Raw genomic sequence first — 22,643 nt, 5'->3', positions numbered from 1 at the left:
CTATACGATGAATGTAAGCTAGTTGGTAAAAAATATAATTTGTTAAAAAAGGAGCATGCTTCTCTTTTGGTGAATTTGATAAATTAGAAAATGAGCATGATGATAGTATGCCAGCTTCTTGCACTAAGTGTGATGAGATGGATTCACTTAAGAAAGAAAATGCTTTACTACAAGAAATGTTAGAAAAATTTAAAATAGGAAATAAATCTCTAAACATGATCCTTGCTAACGAAGGTTATGTTCATATAAAGGAAGGAATTGGCTTTGTAAGTAACACTCAACAAAAACTAACTATCTTTATTAAATAACCTATATTACATGTCTCACCTGAAGAAAAATATATTTTTTGTGAAAAATATGGTCATTTTGCCTACAAATATTCATTTAAATGGTATAGTCCACACAAATTAGTTTGAGTTCCTAAAGGAACCATAAATCACTCAATGATAAGTAGATCTATTTATGAGGTACCGAAGCTTAAATGGGTACCTAAAAAAAATCACATTTCTTGTAGATATGTCTACAATCACAAGCTAGGAGCGAGAGATAGTACTTTGATAGTGGATGCTCAAGGCACATGACCAGAAATCCAATACATTTCTCTAAGCTCACTAGCCAAGATGAATGATTTGTCACGTTTGGAGACAACAATAAAAGAAAAATTATTGGGAAAGGAAATATAGGTAACAAATCAAACCTTTTAATTGAAGATGTGTTATTAGTAGATGGTTTAAAATATAATCTACTAACCAATAGTTAATGGTGTGATAAAGAATATATTATCAAATTTGAATCTAATACTTGTATAATTGAAATAGCACACAAAAATAGATCTATTATTGCCTTAAAAAATAATAATATGTATACTATTGATATTGATGATTTTTACGATGAAACGTGTTTTTCGGCTTTAGACAATGGTGCTTGGCTTTAGCATAGGAGATTAGGTCATGCTAGCATGAAACTAATCTCTCAAATTTCAGCTAGAGAACTTATAAGAGGAATACCTAGCATCAAGTTTGTCAAAGACAAAGTTTGTGATGCATGTCAATTAGGAAAACAAATAAAAAATAGTTTCAAATCAAAAAATCAAATAAGCACCTCTATGTTGAATCTCGGATTTTGATGATAAAATTAATTGATAAATTAATAATCTAATCCATGTGTTGAGATAAGTGATGTAGGACTAATTACGTGGAAAAATGCAAAACAATTATGGAAGAATCAGATGATGGGCCAAAGTTAAAGATCGGACATCGAGACGGAAGAATCGGAGTATGCACCGAGAACGGATGTTACAGGAGTCAACATGCCGAAGGATCGAGCGATACACCGAATATATGAACGATGTGCCGGAAGTTCACTAGAAGCTCGCCAGGAGTTCACCGAAAGTGCACCAAAAGTTTCACCTAGAGTTCGGATGAACAATTGACGTGCGAGACAATTGGATTACTTGATTGTAATTGTTTTAGCCTTAATTGATGTAGTTAGGTCTTAATTTGAGTTGGGTTTTAGAAAAATCCTACTAAATCAGTTAGGGGCCAACTAGGCCCAAATTAGGACTGAATTGGGCCTGTTGTTTGGCCCATTCAGTGACTCAAAGCCACGTTAAGCGGTGGCACAGCTAGGGCTAGCGGTGGCACCGCTTGAGGCTCAGCCTCCCAAATAGTCTGGATTGTGGTATCGTTGATAATTAATGCTACTAGGTGGTGGTACCGTTAGAGACTAGTCTTTGAGGCTCTGTCAGGTAGCAGTACCACTAGATTATGCGGTGGTACCACCTAGTGTCAGAGTGTTAAGCGGTAGAATCGCCTAGTATTGGCGGTGGTTCCGCTAATACCCTAAAAACCCGAGATAACACACTTTGTGGCTCCATTTTTGAAGCCATTGGGGCCTATAAATACCCCACTCTTTCCTGTATGAAAGAGTAACAAAGTATGAACAAAATCTTGAAGTGTTGGAGTGTGAAAGTATTGTCAAAGTATTAAGTGTCCTCCTCCTTTTTCTATAGATTTGTGATCATTCTAAGAGAGGTGTGAGGTTTGAAAGAGTTGTCTCCTAAATCCGAAAAAGGAAAAAATGTTGTAAGAAGGTGGTTGGTCTTCGCCTATTGAAGGAAGACCATTAGTGGATGCCGGTAGCCTCAACAAAGAGGAATCGAGAGTGGATGTAGGTCACAACGACCGAACCACTATAAATCCAGTGTGATCTCTACTTTATCATTCCTATTCTGATTTTTCTTCATATTGCTTATTGACTTAGCTGCTTACTCCCCTTCACAACTTCTTTACGATTAACGCATTTCCGATATGGGTTTAAATTGAAATGAAATTTTTTATTCGATGTAATTTTTATCATAAGCACTAATTCACCCCCTCTCTTAGTGCCCACTTCATCCTACCAATTGGTATCAGAGTAAAGCTATTCTCAATTTAGTTTAAAACCCAAGAGAGATGGCTTTTGTCACCAATCAAGTGGGTCATTCTATCACACATTCTCCCATGTTCAATGGAACAAATTACATATAATGGAAAAATAGAATGAGGATTTTCTTGATTTTTATGGATTTCGAGTTATAGAATATTATTGAAAATGGACTTCAAAAGTCTTCTCTTTCAATGAACAAATGGAATAATTTGGAGAATAAGACTTTCTATTTGAATGCCAAAGTTATGAATGCTTTGTATTGTGCTTTGGATAAAAATGAATTCAATCGAGTTTCTATTTGCAAAATGGTTTATGAGATTTCACACACACTTAAAATCACACACGAAGACATAAGTAGGGTTAAGGAGTTAAAAATCAATCTTTTTGTTCATAGTTATGAATTGTTTCGCATAAAACCAAGCGAGACCATTGGAGATATGTACACCCGGTTTACGGATGTCATTAATAGTCTAACAGCACTTGGTATAAATTTTTTAATTTTGAACTTATTAACAAGATATTAAGATTCATTCCAAAGAGTTGAGATCCTAAAGTAACTGTAATTCAAGAAGCCAAGGACTTAAACAAATTTTCACTCAAAGAACTTATCAGGTCTTTGATGACCTACGAAATGACATGCAATGTACATGAAGAACTTGAGAACAACCTTCCAAAGAACATGAAGGATTTGTCACTTAGAACTCAAGAAGACCACTTGAGAGAAAAATCAAGTGACGGCGATGATGATGATGACTTGACACTTCTAACAAGAAAATTTAAAAATTTCATAAAAAGAAACAAAACTAAATATGACACTAAAAAAAAAAAAAACTTAAAATGGACTAAATAACTTGCTAAAAATATAAGAAGCCGAGGCACTTCAAAAGTAAATGTCTCTAAGTGAAGAAGAAACAACCGAAGAAAAAGAAAGTGCTAAAAGATACTTGGGATGATTCGAGCGCATTCGAAGATGAGGAGCTAACCAACAAAGAAGTTGCTAACTATGTTTTAATGGCATTGGCGATAAGGTAAGTAACTCAATCGAAGCCCATTTATCCTTTGATGAATTGTTGAAAGTTTTTCATGATTTATTTGATGAATATAAATTATTAAAAAAGGAGTATGTCTATCTTGTTAGTGAATTTGATAGAATAAAGATTGAGCATGATAATGAAATATTGCCTCCTTGCACAAAATATGAAATATTAGAGAGGCTTAAAAAGGAAAATTTATCACTACATGAAACCTTAAAAAAATTTGAAATAGGAAGCAAACCCTTAAATATGATCCTTGCTAATAAAGATTATGTTCATAAAAGAGATGGAATTGGCTTTGTGAGTAACACTCACTAAAAACTAACCATCTTTGTTAAAGGGCCAACTTTACATATTTCACCCCGAAACAAATGCAACATTAGACATTATGCTTATAAATATCCATTTAAGAGATATAGTCCACATAAGTTAATTTGGGTTCCTAAAGGAACCTCAAAAGACTTAATACAAAATGATAAGTTACGTAGATCTATTTATGAGGAACCCAAGGTTAAATGTGTACTTAAAAGAAAATCCTCTTTCTTGTAGATATGTTTACAATCACAAGCTAGGAGCAAGAGATGGTACTTTGATAGTGGATGCTCAAGGCACATGACCGGAGATCCAACACATTTCTCTAAGCTCACTAGCCAAGACGAAGGATTTGTCACCTTCGGAGATAACAAAAAAAGAAAAAATTATTGGAAAAGGAAATATAAGTAACAAATCAAACATTTTGATTAAAAATATTTTATTAGTAGATGGTTTAAAGCATAACTTGCTAAGCATTAGTCAATTATGTGATAAAGATTATAACATCAATTTTGAATCTAATGCTTGCATTATAGAAATACTACACATTAATAGATTCTTCTTCCAAAGAATCTTTACCTGAGGATTGGAAGTTTGTAGATGCTCATCATAAGGAACTAATCATTGGAGATACATCAAAAGGTGTTCAAACTCGTTCTTCTCTTAAAATTTTTTATGGAAATGCAGCCTTTTTATCTCAAATTGAACCTAAATCCATTGACGAAGCCTTAAAAGATGATTATTGTGTCCTTGCAATGCATGAGGAATTAAATCAATTTGAGAGAAATGAAATGTGGAAGCTTGTTCCTAGACCTAGTGACCATTTGGTAATTGGTACTAAATGGGTCTTTAGAAATAAGCAAGATGAACTTGGTATCGTGGTTAGAAACAAGGCTAGACTAGTGGCCAAAGGTTTCAACCAAGAAGATTATGAAGAAACTTTCGCTCTTGTGGCTAGACTTGAAGCCATAAGGATTCTCCTTACCTATGCTAGTTGTAATAATTTTAAGTTATTTCAAATGGATGTTAAAAGTACTTTTCTTAATGGTTTTATTTCTGAAGAAGTTTATGTGGAATAACCATCCGGATTTGAGAATATCACTTTTCCGAATCATGTTTTTAAATTATTTAATGCTCTATATGGTTTGAAACAGATCCCAAGGGTTTGGTATGAGAGACTTAGTTTCTTTTTAATTAAGAATAATTTTATGAAAGGTAAGGTCGATACTACATTATTTGTTAAATATTTTAAAAATAATTTTCTTATAGTTCAAATTTATATTGATGTATCATTTTCGGTTCTTTAAATGAGTCTTTATGTGAGTCTTTTGCAAAGTGTATGAGCCAAGAGTTCGAAATGAGTTTAATGGGGGAATTAACCTTTTTCTTAGATTTATAAATCAAACAACTTAGTGATGAAACTTTTGTTAGTTAAATTAAGTATATGTTAGATCTATTAAAACAATTTAATATGGATAGTGCTAAGGCTATAAATACACTAATGATCACTTCTACAAAATTAGATGTGAACATTAATGGAGAATGTTTTGATCAAAATAATTATAGGGATATGATAGGTAGTTTATTATATCTCATAGCAACTAGACCTGATATTATGTTTTGTGTTGGACTATGTGCTAGATTTTAGCCAAATCCCAAGTAATCTCACTTAAAAGTTATTAAAAAGACTTTTAGATACCTAAAAGAAACTCATAGTTTGGGATTATGGTATCCAAAAACTAAAAATCATAAATTGATTGCTTATATCGATGCTGATTTTGCTGGTTATAAAATAGATAGAAAAAGCATATCTGAAACATATCAACTCTTAGGTCATGCACTTATCTCTTAGGCTTCCAAGAAACAAAACTCGGTTGCATTATTTACAACTGAAGCTAAATATATAGTAGCAGGTGCATATTGTGCACAAGTTATATAGGTGAAAAACACTTTAGAAGAATATGAAATTTATTTAAAAAACATCCATATAAAATACGATAACACCAGTGCAATATGTTTAATCAAGAATCCTATTCAACACCCTAGAACTGAAAATATTGACAATAGGCATCATTTTATTAGAGATCATGTTAATAATCATAATAAATTTTTAGAATTTATTGATACTAAATATCAATTAGTAGATATTTTTATAAAACCATTGAATAAGTAATAATTTGATTTTATTAAAAGAGAATTAGGCATGTTAAATCTTCAAAATGCATGAATTCCTTTATATATTTTTTGGATTTCTTGACTTTTAGAAATTGAGTTTTCTTTATATCAAAATCATTTCCTATCACCTTCTTGAAGTTTTATGGATTTTTGCTATACTTGATCCTTTATGCGATAATCATTTCTGATAAATCATTTTTCTTTCAATTTACAAGAAAATAGATTTGATTCATGAATTTTTAAGTATGCACATTTTGATCCTTTATGGTGAATCCTTTCTCTTTGCAAAAGTAGAAGCTTGATTCAATGAAACTTATTTTTTCATGGATTTGATTTGGTTCAAATCATTTCATAAATTTGATTCTTGATTTTTCTTATGAAGAATGAATTCTTCTTTTACTCTTCTTCTTATTCTTATGACAAAAGGAAGAAAAAAACTTGCACATCCAAAGCTAAAATGCTAGCTTGCCCATTTCAAGAAGCAAAAGTTGAATGATTCTCCTTGAATATTTAAAATACTTACATAAATTGGTATAAAACTTACTTGAATAATTCAAAATACTTGCATAAATTATTTAATTATTTTCTTTTTTGTTGATGACAAAGGGGGAGAGACGATAAACGTTTGGTATCATGAAATGATGAATGTTATAATGATCAAAATGTTGATTATGCATGTTACACGAAGTGATGTTGATTTATTTTTGGTATCATGCACACGAAGTGATGATGAAATGTAATGGTTTGAAATTATGCATGTTACATTTTTTATAATTTGAAACTATAATGATGCACAACATATGAAATTTTGATTTGATATATTACATTCGATTGTAGTGATCAAAATTGTTTCACTTGAATTCAAAGGTCATGATTCCTTTTAAATTCATGTTTGCTTATATGACATATATATAGGGGGAGTTAAGGTTAACTACATTATCAATTGGTTGTATGATGATAATGTAGTTAAGGTTAACTACATTATCATCATAAAAAATAGGGAGATAATTGAATCTCAAATTTTGATAATGAAATCAATTGATGAAGTTATGATATAATGTGTGTTTAAGTGATGCAGGACTAACTTTGATCATGAAAAGACAAATCGATTGAAGTAGGAAGAATTAGATGTTGGGTCGGGGTGGAACATGTCAAAAGATTGGATGTCAGGCTAGAGGATTGATCGACGTGCTAGAAGGACTTTGTGCCATGAGTTCGGGCATTGGGCCGAAGGATTGGATATTGCGCCGAGGAGATCGGATATTTTAGAAGGTCAACATGCCGATTGGGCAATATGCCGAAGGAGAGGATGATGCGTTGAAGGATTAGACAAAGCGTCGGATGAACCAATGACATATCGGATAATATATGATTCATACTTGTAATTATGTGTGTCTAGATTGAAGTAGTCTAGGTATAATTGAGTTAGTTTCAAGTGTAATTAGACTAACCTAATTAGGGGCCCATTGGGCCTGATTTGAGGATGAGTTGGGCCCATTTGGATGCCCATTCAATGACCCATAGATGGGTCAAGCAGTAGCACTACCAAAATAGGCGGTGGTACTATCCAAAGTGTCAAGTGATGGTACTACCAGTGTCAGGTAGTGGTACCACCCAGTGTTAGTTTGGTAGGCAGTAGTACCGCCCACTGCTAGTACCCTAGAAATTTGGAATGAGATATTTTTTAGCTCTATTTTTGAAGCTATTTGGGGCCTATAAATATCCTCATCTTTCCTACTTGCCAAAACACAAAAAGTGAACAAAAATATTGAGATCTTGAGTTGTAAAAGTCTTGAAAAAGTGCGAAGTGTCATCCTCCTTAAGATTTGTGATCATTCTAAGAGGCTTGTAAAGGTTATCTCCTAAACATGTGAAAAGAAGAAAGAGTTATAAGAGGGTAGTTGATCTTCACTCATTAAAAGAAGATCGTTAGTGATCACCGATGGCCTCGACGGAAGAGGAATCGAAAGTGGATGTAGGTCACGATGACCAAACCACTATAAATTTGGTGTGCTCTTTTCCTTTGCTATTTACTACTTACTGATTTTATTGCTCACTCCATTTTAGATTTACTCTAAGCCAAGCTCACTTTACATATATGCTTTTATCGAGTGTAATTTTTTAAAATCTTTAAAAGTTTTTGATGGCACTAATTCACCCCCTCCCCCCCCCCCCCCTAGTGCCATTCATGATCCAAACAGTTAGTATCAGAGCTATATTTCTCTTCGTTTAGTTTAACACCCAAGAGAGATTGCTTTTGTTGGTAATCTAGAGGGTCATTCTATCACTTATCCTCATATGTTCAATGGAACGAACTACATATATTGGAAAACTTGCACGAGGATTTTTTTTTTTTTTTATAGATTTTGAGTTATGGAATATCATTAAAAGTTATTTTCAAATGTCTTATAAACCAATGAACGAATAGAATGATTTGGAGAAGAAGACTTTCTCTATGAATGCTAAAGCGATGAACGCTTTGTTTTGTGCTCTAGATAAAAATAAATTTAATCATGTTTCTTTATACAAAACTACACATGATATTTGACACACACTCAAAGTCACACACAAAGGCACAAGTAGAGTTAAAGAGTCAAAAATTAATATCTTGGTGCATAGTTATGAGTTATTTTGAATGAAACCAAGTGAAACAATTGGAGATATGTACATCCATTTCACGGATGTCATCGCTGGTTTAAAAGTACTTGATAAAAGTTTTTCTAACTTTAAAATTATAAATAAAATACTAAGATCCCTTCCAGAAAGTTAGGATCCAAAAGTAATAGCAATACAAGAAGCAAAGGACTTAAATAATGTTTTGCTTGAAGAACTCATTAATTCATTGATGACATATGAAATGACTAATTTGGCATATGACGAATATGAAAATAACCTTCCAAAGTACATGAAAGATTTGACACTTAGAACAAAAGAAGATCACTCGAGCGAAATCTCAAGTGATCATAACTTTAAACTCCTCACAAGACAATTTAAAAAGTTTATAAAATAAGAATCTAAGAATAAAAATGAACTTAAAATGAAGAGGTTGCTAAAGAAAAAGAAAGTATTCAAGGTGACATAGGACGAATCGAGTACATTCGAAGATGAAGAGCAAATCAATGAAGGCGAGGTGGTGAACTACGCTCTAATGGCACTCAATAACAAGGTAAGTGACTCAAAAAAATCCTTTTTATCTTATAATAAATTATTTGATGCATTTCATAATTTTTATGATGAGCTTAAAATACTTGGTAAAACTATAAATTATTAGAAAAAGGATCATGCTTCTCTTTCTAATAAATTTAAAAATTTTAAAAATGAGTATGATAAATACTTACTAACTCCTTGCATTAAGTATAAAGAGTTAGATTCATATAAAAATGAAAAATATGATATTAGAATAAGAATTAGAAAATTTTGAAATTGGAAACAAATCTTTAAACATGATCCTTGCTAATAAGGGTCATGTTCGTAGAAAGGAAGAAATCAACTTTATGAGTAACACTCAATAATAGCTATCTACCTTTGTTAACGGACCCATAACAAGAGAAAGAGTTCTATAGGAGAATCCGATTAGAGTGAGACTCGAGTAGAAACCGTATGAGTCTAACAACACCATGCTCAGTATACAATCTTTGGGGTATTAGATGGATGAGGGACTATAGGTACATGATAACTAAGGATAAATAGGTCATAAGGATTGGATTCCCCTATATCATCTAGGGACTATGGCGTAGTAGCATTGTATGTCCGTAGTCGATGAATCGAGCGAATTATTATAGAGATAATAATTTTCTAAGCCAGAAGGAGTTCTAACAGGTATGACTCATGGCCAGCTCGATATTGGGCATAGAAGATCATACACATATGGTAGGTGTTGCGACGAGTAGAGGTTCAGATATGAAATATTCGTTGGAGCTCCTATTTTATTGGATATCTAATAAGCCCATGAATTATTGAATCCTATGGATAAGATCCAATAGGAGCCAATGAGATTATTGGGTAGAGACCTACTAATCTAAGAGGCGTGGGTAGTTGGATGAAGATCCAGTACCCAATAGGGTTGGATCCATTAGGGTTAAGTTGATATGGGACCTCTATAAATCGGAGGGTGTAGGAAAATCTAGATGTGATATCACATACACAGCAGAAGAATAGAAAACAAAAACCCCAAATTTTCTAAAAAGGTATTTATCATCGTGCGAACATTGGTATGTAAAAATCTACGAAACTTAAATCCACGTGTGAGATAGTTGTACTATATAGGAAGATCATATGTCCCTGAATCCCTATAGATCATAGAAGAGGATGAAGGAGGTCAAACGCCCTCCTCTCTAGTGGTGATCCACATAGTAAGGCTATAATGATGCTCCTCAAATCACTGTCTAAATCTTCACACTTGTTTGAGAAGGAGAAGGGAAGAGGAGAATAGGAGGTGGTAACCAAGAAGCCTCTAGCCTATGGGTCTTTGGTTCCCTCCTATTTATAGAGGCCCCCTGTCATCATATCGGTGTGTAAATAATATAATAAGTAAAAAGAATGTATATCATGCCACACATACCATCACTCACATGATTGACTTGTAGGAAACCTATGACTAGTAATCTCCCACTTGACCTAAAGCAAAACACCTATGTATTTGATTCCCATCAAATCTTATGTTTCAACTTCGAGAGGCTTGCTTCAGTCCATAAATATCCCTAAGTGACCTACACGCCCTATTTGGGTAGTCCTTGGACATGAATCTCTCAAGCTATGTCATATACACCTCATCTTCGAGATTGCCATTGAGGAACACAATTTTTATATCTATCTATCAGATCTTATAATCATAGTGTGCTACAATAGTCAATAGAATTCAGATGGATTTTAGCATGACTACGGGTGAGAAGGTTTCGTCATAGTCATCACCTTGCCTTTGACGATACCCCTTAGCCACTAGCCTTACTTTATAGGTCTCTACCTTTCCATCTACTCCGATCTTTTTCTTGAAGATCCACTTACAATCGATGGGTACAATACCCTCAGGTGTATCAACTGTTAGGATCGAGAGCACTAAGAGGGGGGAGGGGGTGAATTAGTGCAGAGGAAATCTTACAGCGATTTATAAACGAAAGCTGCGTTCGTCCGATAAAAAACGATTTCAATATAAAAGCAGAATCACAGTGCAGTTTGCGTCTAAGCGCAGTTTGCGTCTAAGCGCAGTTTGCGTCTAAACACAGTTTACGTCTAAGCACAGTTTGCGTCTAAGCACAGTTTGCGTCTAAGCGCAGTTTGCGTCTAAGCGCAGTTTTACGTCCAAACGCAGTTTTACATCTAAACGTAGTTTTGCGTCTAAACGCAGTTTTACGTCTAAACGCAGTTTTACGTCTAAACGTAGTTTTACGTCTAAACGCAGTTTTGCGTCTAAACGCAGTTTTACGTCTAAACGCAGTTTTACGTCTAAACGCAGTTTTGCGTCTAAATGCAGTTTTACGTCTAAACGCAATTTTACGTCTAAACGTAGTTTTACGTCTAAACGCAGTTTTGCGTCTAAACGCAGTTTTACGTCTAAACGTAATTTTACGTCTAAATGTAGTTTTGCGTCTAAAAGCAGTTTTGAACCTTGAAAAGCGTTTTACGTAGAAAGCAATTTGCAGTTATAAATGGAATCCGAATGTAAGCGTAAGCTGCAGTGTGAAGATCGTACGAAAACACGATTTACGTTTGAATGCAGATTCTGAAAGATCAGAGCTTAGAAACTTGTTCGTAAAGGCGCAGAGGGCAGTAGCAATGTAGGAGGTTTGCAGTAATGATAAAGTGCTCAAAGTAAAAGCAAACCAGAGATTTAGAGTGGTTCGGTCAGTCTTGACCTACTCCACTTTTGGCTTCCTCCTCCGACGAGGTCACCGACGTCAACTAGCTGCCTTCCTTCAATGGGCGAAGGCTAACTGCCCTTTTACAGTTTCTCTCCTTTTGACAGGCTCAGGAGACAACCTTTACAGATCCTTTCTCTCCTCTCTTTACAACTCAAGACTTGAAGAACAGAAGGAGGAGAACTTTAGGACTTTACACAAATTTGAGCTCTTAGAATCACTGAAAAGATCAAGAATTCGGTGTGGATCTATATCTTTTCAGTGCTGAATGGGTGGGGTATTTATAGGCCCCAACCCAGTTCAAATTTGGAGCTCAAAACGATCAAATCGATCAAATCCCAGAATTCTGGGATCAGGCGGTTGCACCTCTTGACTGGAGAGGTGGCACCGCCTGGCAGAGCTCGAAGACTGAGCTCAGGCGATTGCACCTCTCTACCAGAGCTCGAAGACTGAGCTCGATGGTTGCACCGCCTGGCAGAGCTCGAAGACTGAGCTTAGTGGTTGCACCGCCTGGCAGAGCTCGAAGTCTGAGCTCGGTGGTTGCATCACCTGGCAGAGCTCGAAACTGAGCTCAGGCTGATGCACCTCTCTGCCAGAGCTCGAAGACTGAGCTCGGTGGTTGCATCGCCTGGCAGAGCTCGAAGACTGAGCTCGGTGGTTGCACCGCCTGGCAGAGCTTGAAGTCTGAGCTCGGTGGTTGCTCCGCCTGGCAGAGCTCGAAACTTGAGCTCTGGCGGTGCTACCTCTTGACAGAGGAGGTTGCACCGCCCAGTCTAGCTCAAAGACTGAGCTCTGGGCGGTTGCACCGCCCAGTCTAGCTGGGAGACGCAGCCCTGGCGGTTGCACCTCCTGGCCTGGGCGGTTGCACCGCTTGGTGCAATCAGGGTCCGAATGGTTCGCTCCATTCGGCCCAATTTGAATCTTTTCAGGGGCCCAATTGCCCCAAGATTAAGCTAATGGGATCACCTCCCATTTTCAAGCTTAATCATTGTGCTAACTACGATTAACTCTAAGACAACTTCTGCAGCTTTGCTCCGATGCGTCAATCGCTTCTTCCGGCGAGTTTCCGGCGAACTTCCGTCGATCATCCGATAAACCCTCGGTGATCCTTCTGCGGATATCCGACATACTCCTAGACTTTGCGACGATCCACTTGGCGAGTTCCGACGAGCTTCTCTTGGCAAGCTTCTGGACTTCTCGGATCTGTTCTCGCTGAACCTCCGACGACTGTCCGAACTTCCGTCGAAATCTCGAACTCCCAACGTGATCATGATCTTGACTCCGGCGCAACACCTGCTGCTTGTCTTACTCTCATCGTAGTTAATCCTGCACACTTATCTCAACACATAGATTAGATAACAAATGACAATTGACTTCATCATCAAAATCCGAGATTCAACATCAACTAGGTTTCAAACCTTGTTGAGTACATAGAATCAATATCAAAATTCATGGCTTCTTACTACTTCCTGGAGTCTATACTTGTAATAGCCTCCTCGTAGGTTTGAGTATCGATATCCTCAACATCCTCTCCTCTAATATGTTTCATATATCTCTCTCAAGAGGATGAGATACTCTACCGGACCTACGTAAAGTCGAGACTTGTGTGCTAAGTACCTAAATAGACTTGGGCCATGGAGTGGTGCTTGAGCTAAGTTCTCCATCCTCATTTAACTCTATCATGCTCCTATTGTCTTCGCTAAGAATGTGTTCCTTCTTAAGGAACACTACTCCATTGGCTATAAAGACCTTTTGGTCCTTCGGATGATAAAAATAATACCCACAAGTCTCCTTAGGTTATCCTACAAACTTGCATCACTCCATTCTGGATTCCAACTTATTGGGGTTGTGTCTTTTAACGTGGGCAAGGTAGTCCCAAATTTTAATAATCTTAAGATCAATCTTCTTACCTTTTCATATCTCATATGGTTTAGACATTATCGACTTAGTTGGAACTCTATTCAGAAGGTAAGCTACGGTCTCTAGGGCGTATCCCCAGAATGAGATGAGTAGGTCGGTGAGACTCATCATGGACCGCACCATGTCTAATAGTGTATAATTCATCCTTTCAGATATACTATTGAGCTAAGATGTAAAAGGAGGTTTCCATTGGGATAGAATCCCATGGTCCTTGAGGAACTAGGCGAACTCTATACTCAAGTACTCACCTCCTCATCGAAAAGTCTTGAAACCAGTTTGGTTCTCCACTTCATTCTTATACTATCTAAATTTCTTAACGGCCTCAAACTTATACTTCATCAAGTACATATGTCCTTACCTTAAGAAATCATCAGTAAAAGTAATAAAGTAGGAGTAACCATCTATGACATGAGTTGGCATGGGTCCATATACATCACTGTGTATGAGTTCCAATAGCCCAGTGGCTCTCTCTCCAATTCCACTAAAAGGAGAGTTGGTTAGTTTTCATGAAGGCAAGGCTTGCAAGTTGTATATGACTCATAATCAAATGGATCTAGATATCCATCTTTTAGCAACTTTTGAATCCTTCCCTCATGGACATGACCTAGCCTACAATGCTACAGGTATGCTTTATTTACATCATATCGTTTTCTCTTGGACACACTTTCATTCATGATATGTTAAGCAGTGTCTAGCATAAATAAACCATTATACAATTTTCCTCTTATGATGATCTCATCATCTAATAGTATTGAATAATAATTTTCTCAAAAACTAATTTATATCTACTAACTGTCAAACATAAAATAAAAATAATATTTTTGATAATAGAAGGAATAAAATAACATACATCCAATATAATAATAGCTCCACCAGGAAAATATAGGGTGACCTCGCTAATAGCTACTACAATAAATTTTGCTCAATTGCCCATCTTGAGGTCCATCTCGCCTCTCGCTAATCTCCTAGGTCTTGCTAGAACCTATAATAAATTGTAAATATGATAAGCACTACCAATATTCAATTCCCATGTGTTATCATAAGAGTTTGACAAATGGAGATTGATCATGAATATACTTGAAGCTTCTCCAAGCTTCTATTTTGTCCTCTCTGTAAGGTACTATTTATAGTTCCTCCTCCAGTGCCAATCTTTGCCATAATGGAAGCACTGGCCTTTATCCTTTGCTAGGTCCTTTTTAGAAACATTTGCTTTACCTAGTCTGCCCTTCCCCTTGCCCTTCTTAAGGGACTCTTCTGCTTTCCTTTTCTTTCTGGTCTCACTAGTATAGAGAACTAACTTCTCTTTCTTGATAGTGCTCTCTACCTCCCTCAACACATTGAGGAGCTTAGGGAGAGTCACCTCAAGCTTGTTCATATTAAAATTTATTGTGAACTATGAAAATGAATCTAGTAGGGACTAAAGCACAAGGACCACACAGAGGTTATTCTCTAGGACCATTCATAGACCTATAAGTTTATCTATTCACTCAATCATCTTTAGGACATGGCTCTGAACGGTGTCCCCTCAGTCATCCTAGTGTGGAAGAGGCTCTTGGATATTTCATATCGCTGAGTCTTTCCTTGTTTCTCAAACAGTTTATGGACATGTAGAAGAATGGATATGGCATCTATATTTTCATGCTATCTCCATAACTCAAGAGTCATGGAGCCTAATATATAACATTGAGCAAGAGTGGAGTCATCTATGTACTTCACATAGCGAGCGATCTCATCCTCACTAGCCCCTTCCTCGGGCATAGATATCACTGTATCAAGGACATACATGATTTTGTCCGTCGTGAGAATAATTCTCAAGTTGCCGAGCCAATCCGTATAATTCAGACTAGTGAGGTGGTTGATATCAAGTATGCCACGTAAGGGATTTGAAAGCGAAATTTTTTGAAAATAAAGATGCAATAGAAATAAATAACATGCAGATTTCGCATAAAAATAAATAAGATATGAACTTCTATCTTAATCTACTCCCATTATTTTTCTAGTGAGTCATGTGACACCCTCAGCACGTGAAATGAAAGTCTCCGACAGATTTCTAGTGGGGATCGGCCAATCAGCGTCTTAGTGTAACCTTGAGGTACTCGACCAATCACACTAAGCCTAAAAGGTAGGCAACTATTGCCGATTATAACTTCTTATAATTCCCATCCTTTCCGGCCTCTAAACCACCATGGTCTCGAGGGACTCGACCAACCATGATGTTCGGTTAAGTCAACACCATCATTACTAGATTAGTCTAATTCGATGATATACTCTCGAGGGACTCGACCAAGCATAGTATGTCCTTAGGTCACCGATGACATTTCTATATCATAGACAAGATAGTGATTCGTGATATAGGTGAGCCTTGAGGGACTCGACCAACTCAACCTATATCGAGAATTAGTCCCTACCTATAACGATAAAAGGCCACGTGTGTCAATCTAATCGCCTCACATTTACCGATTCAATATTACCAAGGGAGGGGATCTTGATTTGGTCTCCTAATATGACATGCTGCACACATACATATTTAATATATATCTATATCGCATGTAGATATATATACATATTTAGTAGATGTATAAGCAATTACACATCATATAACCAATCATATTAGATGATCATGGACCACAACCTAATGTGATTAGGCCTGAGCTAGTGGGCCTAATCACTCACATCAAGATCTATATGTGCAGTAGAGCATCTCCATATCTTGTGATCGTCCATCTCATCCTCATCGGTTTCGTCGGCATCTCGATGCATCTCCTTATGTCGCGATGATCCGTCTCAGTCTCGTGGGTCCCGCTATCACTTCCACGCTCTTGTTGCGCCTTCTCGTATAATTACAACTTAATCATAGGCACGCAAGCCCGACAATAAATGAGAAATAAAGTAGTGGCTCGCAAGCCCCAATAATAATAATAAACACATCACATATACATACATCACACGGCCCATGATCATCCGTTCACATCATACATCACATATACACATCATCATCATGTAGGACTACAAGATAATAATAATAGTTAATTAAACTATTTAATTAACTAATATTTTTATGAAATTAAGGATATATAGGGAATTTTTTTGAATTGTGAGGGGTATTTTTATAATTGAGATAAAATGATATAACTTGGAATTTATTAAATTTAGAGGGGAAAAATTATCCTTTTGCCCAAAATGCCCTAACCCCATCCCTGTTGCTATGTTGTGGCCACCGCCACCTTGCCGACGATAGCCACGACGCCGGGGGGATGGGGCGCTGCCCCTGCTTGCGGGCGGCTTGCTCGGGGGTGGCTCAATCGGGGGCAGTGTGCCTGCAGGCAGCACTGCCCTTGTAGGTGGGCGCCCTCGTGGGCGTAGCGCCTGCAAGCGCCACTGCCCCCGCGGTTGCCTTTGCTCGCGAGCACAACTCCTGCAGGCACCACTACCCCCGCGTCTGCCTTTGCTTGCGGGCACAGCGCCCGTAGGCACTACTACCCCTATGCTTGCCTTTCTGTGGCTCGCATGCTATTGGCTGCAAGCGACCGACTACTGCTCGCTGGCCACTTGCACGCAAGTAGCTAGGCCTCAGCCAAGGCTACAAGAAGCCATTGGCCAACCTTTAAGGGTAGCAATAGTTGCTGCCCTCTCTCACCTTTTGCATCAACGATTTTGATGACAAAAGTCTTCCTAAAACACAACATACGCAATTCAAAACTAATCTTTCGCATGAACAATTCAACTCTGATACCATTGTGGAGAAATCTTTGGGCGACATCACATATGCAGCCGAAGAACAGAAAAAAAAATCTCCAAATTTCCCAAAAATTATGTTTACCATCGTAAGAAGATTGGTGCGCAAAATCTACAAAATTGAAAACTACGTATATGAAAGATTGTATTACCTAGAGAGATCGTATATTCCTGAATCCCTATAAATCTATAGGAGAGGGTGGAGGTCAAGCGTCCTCCTCTCTAATGGTCATCCACATAATAGGGTTACAACGACCCTCCTCAAATCTCCAGCCTGCTATCTTAGGAGGAGAAGGAGAGAAGAGAATAGGAGATGACAACCAAAAGAAGCTCTAGCATATGAACATTTAGTTTCCTTCTATTTATAGAGGTCCCTTGTCAACTTAACCCTAATAGATCTTGCTTTATTGGGTATTAGATCTCCATCCAACTATCCAAGCCTCTTAGATTAATAGATTTATATCCAATAATCTCTAAGTGGCTCTTATTGGATCTCATACATTGGATCCAATAATTCATGGGCTTATTGGATATCCAATAAGATAGGGGCTCCGACGGATATCTCATATCTGAACCTCTACTCGTCGCAATACCTACCATATGTTTATGACCCTCTAGGCCCAATATCGAGTTGGCCGTGAGTCATACTTGTCAGAACTCTTTCTAGCATAGTGAATTATTATCTCCATAATAATTCACTCGACTCATCGACTACGGACGTACTAGGCCACTACTACACTACAGTCCCTAAACGATACAAGAGAATCTAATCCGTTGGACTTGTTTGACCTCAGTTACCGTGTACCTATAGTCCCTCATCAATCTAATATCTATTGAATCTCATATTTTGATGATGAAACCAATTATTATCTCTATAATAATTCACTCAACTCATCGACTATGGACTTACTAGGCCACTACTACACTACGGTCCCCAAACGATACAAGAGAATCTAATCCGTTTGACCTGTTTGACCTTAGTTACCGTGTACCTATAGTCCCTCATCAATCTAATATCTATTGAATCTCATATTTTGATGATGAAACTAATTGATAGTGTTTATGATCTGATCTATGTTCTGAGTGATGTAGAAAGCTTTGATCAGGGAGAGACAATTAAAATAGGAAGAATCATGTTGGGCCGGAGCAAAACATATTAGAAGATTGGACATCGAGCCAAAGGATTGATCGACGTATCAACAGAAGACTGCAGGCCATGGGTTCGGGCATTGGGCCAAGAAGAGCGAAAATTAAGCTAAGAAAATCGGAGTTGCGAAGGTCAACTAGCTGATTGGGTAATAGGCTGCAAGAGAGGATGATACGCCGAAGAATTGAACTAGGTGTCGATGAACCAATGATATGCTAGATAACATTTAATTTAGCTTTATAATAATTATCTAGATCAAAGTAGGTTTTAGGTGTAATTGGGTTAAAATTAGGCCAACTCAATTACGGGCCAATTGGGCCCAAGTTTAGGCCGTGTTAGGCCAAGTGAAAGGCCCAAACAGTGACCCAACAGGTGGTACAGAGAAGACATAGTTTCCGATACTATGTGAGGCGGTGGTACCGCCAGACTGGGCAGTGATACCGCCTAGTGGCAAGGTATCAAGCTATGGTACCGCCCAATGTCAGTGTTGTAGGCGGTGGTACCGCCAGTACCCGGAAGACCCAGGATAAGGCTAGTTTTAGCTCCAAGTTTGAATCCATTTGGAGCCTATAAATACTCCTCTCATTCTTGGTTAATACACACAAGCATAGAGAACTTAAAAGCGGGAAAATGATATAGCAATCACTTGAGAAATACCCTCATATAGTTCTAAAGTTTAGAATTCTATTAGGGAGGAGTGAGTGCTTGTAAAAGGTTGTCTCCTAAACCTATAAAAAGGTGAAGAGGGGTGTAAAAGGGTAGTTAATCTTCGCCCATTGAAAGAAGATTGGTAGTGGAAGTCGATAGCCTCGAGTGAAAAGGAATTGAGAGTGGATATAGGTCACGACGACTAAACCACTATAAAAATCTGGTTTGGATTTCTATTTTACTCTTTACTTTCATTGCAAAATGCTTTACTTTCACTACGCTTCCGTACACTTTTAAGTTTAATATCTTTTCAAAACGATTTTATTGGACAAGATTTTTGACTCAACATATTTTTTATCATTGCACTAATTCACCCCCTCTCTTAGTCTTAACTCGATCCTAATAATATCCTAAAGATCGTATACCAAGTATGGTACTGTCAGACCCATACGGTTTCTACTCGAGTCTCGCTCTAATCAGATTCTCCTAGAGAACTCTTTCTCTCTCAATTTGAACGACCCTAGTGTTAGGACCCTTTTTCTAAGCTTTTGAATAATGTTTGTCAAGTCTGTTTAGTTCAGTTGTTTATTGAGTCGGTTTGGTTCAGTTAGAGTCAAGTAGAGGTTTATTTAATATTTATTTATTATTAGAGTTCAAGTCCTGATGGACTATGGGTGGAACTCTATAAATAGTGATGTAACCCTTTCTTTAATCAATCAATCAATGAAATGTTATTCCACTCTATGGACAAACCCTAGGAGGCCAATCCCCTCGAAGTGATCAAGGAGGGCCGATCCTCTCGAAGCGATCAAGGAGGTCGATCCCCTCGAAGCGATCATTATCATTCCCTTTTCTCCCCTTTCTTCCATGATAAGACATTAGGGTCTTATCAATCGGTATCAGAGCGACAATAAGACTTTAGGGTCTTATATCAGAGCCTTATCATTTCTTTCATTTCTTTTACGATAAGATTTTAGGGTCTTATCAATTGGTATCAGAGCAACGATCCTCGGCGTTTCACTGTTCTCGCTGCAGTTATCATCATCTAAAAAAAAAGGGGGGGGGAAGAGATTAGAGAAAAAAAAGAGGAAAGCGATCATGTAAGAAAGGGTGAAGCCGGCGGCCACTGACCACCACTACCTTCTCAACCGAGAAGGAAACTCTGCTTCCGGCCACCGGCCACCACTGCCTTCTCCACCACCGCCACTGCCAATTGATGTAATCTTCTCCTCGTCGATCCCAGCCCTCAGCGAGGCAACCACCATCGCTGCCTCCTTCTTCACCGCTGCCCCCTCCCCTTGGATCGCAGCCGCAGCCACTCGACCTCTCCTCCTCGGCGATCGTTGGTGATGCTGCTCCCAGCCGCACCATCACCGTTGCCTCCTTCTTCACCACCGCACTACCATTGCCAACATCGCCAGTAGCTCCGACTATGGTGTGATAGAAATAGAGCACCCTATTTCCCCTCTCTAGCATCGCAACTTCTCAGCTAGCAATGACCCTTGCTGCCTCTTTCTCCACCGCCGCCGCTGCTTCCCGACTACTCAATCACCGCTGCCCGCCTCCCAGCTGCAACCCTAGCCGTGCCCCCCCCCTCTTGGGTCACAGCCGTAGCCATCGGTTGCCGCAGCACTTGTTGCAATGGTTGCAGAAACAAAGCTTCCTCTATTGCTGCAACCCCGTCGATCCCTACCGTGACCCTCGCTGCCTCCTTCTCCATCGCCGCCGCTACACTCCAGCTAGTGATCACCGTTGCTGCCAGCCACCATAGCCTTCTCCTCAACCATTCATGATCCTTCCGGCTAACCTATTCTTTGGTGCGACAAAAATAGAGCACGCAGCAACCACTACCGCACCCAATAACAAAAAACAATGGCACCCTCTTCTACCGCAGCCGCTGATTGTAACCACCACCGCCATTGCTCCCGGCTAACGACCAACCCCTCGTTCTGCAACAGCCGCCCTGCAATAGCGAACACAGCAACTGCAGCAAGTATGCTGCCCTGCCTTAACCCCAGCAGTGCACGCAACACTGATTCCTCTTCTCAACCTTGGCCGCTTCAATGCCGCTTCCCCCTTGCTTAGCATATTCTGCCACAACCACAGGTTGCCATCACCACAGGTTGCCATCACCGCAGTCTCAACCCCGTTGCTCGGTGATCGCCCCTTGGGTCGCAGCAGCTGCAGCCACATCAACGTAATCGCCTTCCAACCCCGGCGCTCTCACCCCACATAGCGATAGAAACAGGGTAGCAACTCTTCCTCCAATGTAGCGACCGCAGCACTGCCCTCGGCGTCCACCTCCTCGGCAACTTTGCATCGACAGTGTTGATGCCCTTGACCGATACCAAAAACAGGAGTTGAGATTACAAATTTGTAATCTTATGCAATAGCCACTGATAACTCGGTGAAAGCACAAATGGAAGCATTGGAAATCAGAATTGAGAACCAACTGCAAGAAACACTTAATGATTTCAAAAAGAGCCTACTGGAGAGCCTCAGTAAATTTCAACAAAATGGGTGCTTAAGTTCTACGTTGCACAGATATGAAAATACAAGAAAAAGGCCCCAAGATTGTGACACAAACTACTTACACATGAAGGTGGAATTTTCGAGAAGGAAAGATGGAGATCTGACCAGTTGGATCTCTAGGGCAGAAATTTTTTTTCATTTTCACAGAACTCCAGAAGAATCTAAGGTGGAAATAGCCTCAATCCAACTCGATGGAGATGCATTCCAATGGTACGATTGGTATGAAACTATTTACGGAGTTCCTTCGTGGGAGAAGTTCAAAAGAGGGCTTCTTGTTCGATTTGGCCCATCCAAATATGAGAATGTTGATGGCCAGCTCATCAAAATTTTTTAAACTTCTATAGTGTTGGAATATCAGAGTAGGTTTTAAAGATTGTCAAATCAAGCTAGAGATTGGTCGGAACGGCAGCTTCTGGATATATTTATTGAAGGGCTTAATCCGGAGATCCGGTGTGAAGTTAAGACTCATCAACCCCGCACTATGATAGCTGCGATCTCATTTGCACATCTACATAAGAAAAAAATTAGCAAGAAAAGATCAGCAAGGGGTTTGCACTATGATGAAAAGTATAGTATAGAGCACCAATGTAAACAAGGGCAACATCTAATGATTAAGCCAATTAGAGAGGAACCGAAAGTAGAAGAGTTGGACTCCGATTATGAAAGTATGAAAACTAATGAAGATATTGAAGCCATCACACATACAGTGCATGCATTGGCTGGCTATGCTAACCCACAAACTATGAAAATCAGAGGAACTTTGAAGTATTAACCTATCACTATTTTGATTGATTCATGCAGCACTAATAATTTTATGAACAAGAAAGTTGCAGCCCGATTAGCTTACCACATTGAAGG

The sequence above is a fragment of the Musa acuminata genome, chromosome BXJ3-5, assembly GCF_036884655.1.
Source record: "Musa acuminata AAA Group cultivar baxijiao chromosome BXJ3-5, Cavendish_Baxijiao_AAA, whole genome shotgun sequence".
In the NCBI taxonomy this organism is placed as follows: domain Eukaryota; kingdom Viridiplantae; phylum Streptophyta; class Magnoliopsida; order Zingiberales; family Musaceae; genus Musa; species Musa acuminata.
The sequence above is the reverse complement of the archived record's forward strand: the minus strand, read 5'-3'. Positions refer to the sequence as shown.